The 1,124-nt window shown below is 53.3% G+C and overlaps 1 protein-coding gene across 2 annotated transcripts in view; it reads left to right on the top strand.

Annotated features, from left to right (window-relative positions):
- The window catches only part of NOP58 (NOP58 ribonucleoprotein), a 66,551-nt gene that overhangs the window by 887 nt on the left and 64,540 nt on the right, over positions 1-1,124 (top strand). The window lies entirely within an intron of this gene.

Here is a 1,124-nt window from a genome sequence, read left to right as displayed (position 1 = left end):
TGGGGTGCGGGCGGCTCCGCACTGACTGGTGTCGCGGCGTGGCAAGTTCTTCCTGCGCCGCGTGTGGGCGGAGGCCGGGGCGCCGGCGCCCCCTTCCTGTTCTCCATCTGCCGCGCCGGCCCCGCTCCTATCGGCCTGGCGCGGGCCCAGGCCTGGGCGCACGTGGCCGCGGCTTCTGTGCCAGGCCTGGGCTTCGCCGGCAGGGCGCTGGCCAGCAGGCGGCGCCGTTTGAGGGCTGGCTTTACCTCCCGCCAGGCAGCGCCGCTCCACGCAGCCGCTCTCTTCCTCGGCTGGGCCCGCCACCCCGACCCGCAGTGCTTACAAAACCAGTGCGGGTCATTGTCCTCCCCCTCTTTCCTCTACCTCTCTTTCTCCTTGTTGCAGGCTCCCCCAAGTCCGTGCAGTGTACGTTTCTGCAGTGTTTTTAGCCTGGGTGTAGCAAGCCTCTGGCACTTAAAAAGACTGGAGGTGTATTTTGCACCTGTTGTCTTTTAAGTGGAAGGCATGTGTGGTATCAAAACACAAGTTTACAAGACACGTTGACTTTTAGAGCAGATTGAATATGAATGATCTATAAAAGGCTTTTGGCTCTGGAGACCTGTTAAAATGGTACACACAAGCTGGGTAGTGGTGACAAAGTCTGCTGTCACATTCGAGGAAAGATTGTATTTCCCTTTTCTATTTTATTTGGCATGTGGCCTCCTCTGTATCTTGGTGTATAAGAGCAGTGGGCCCTAACCCATACCTCGTGGGAGCCTGCAAGGCTCTCTGACATTGCTGACAGCTACAAAAAGTCAAAAAGCAAAAACAGGCTGAGATGATGAGACAAATGATGTCCTTTGGAGAAAGGTCAGTGAAGATGGGAGACTTGCTCCTAAGTAGATAACCAAGGTTCCTGGGTGGCTGGATCTTTATTTGTGTTGTGATCATGGGTAGGCGTTCAGACCTGTATTAGGGTCTTCCTGAGCTAATCTCATGTGGAACTTGGTAACTGACTTCACCCCTCCAGAGCAGAGCTGGTGTCCTGCTAGAGTTGAAATGAGAAACTTATTTCTGTTTAAAGAACAGGTTTTTTCTTTTCTTCCTTGAAAGAGAGAGAAAACTAAATTTTTCTTCAGCCGCCC

The sequence above is a fragment of the Gavialis gangeticus genome, unplaced genomic scaffold (assembly GCF_001723915.1).
Source record: "Gavialis gangeticus isolate Ggan-Ray unplaced genomic scaffold, GavGan_comp1, whole genome shotgun sequence".
NCBI classification, from domain to species: Eukaryota; Metazoa; Chordata; order Crocodylia; family Gavialidae; genus Gavialis; species Gavialis gangeticus.
This window is presented reverse-complemented; position numbering and strand designations above follow the sequence as displayed.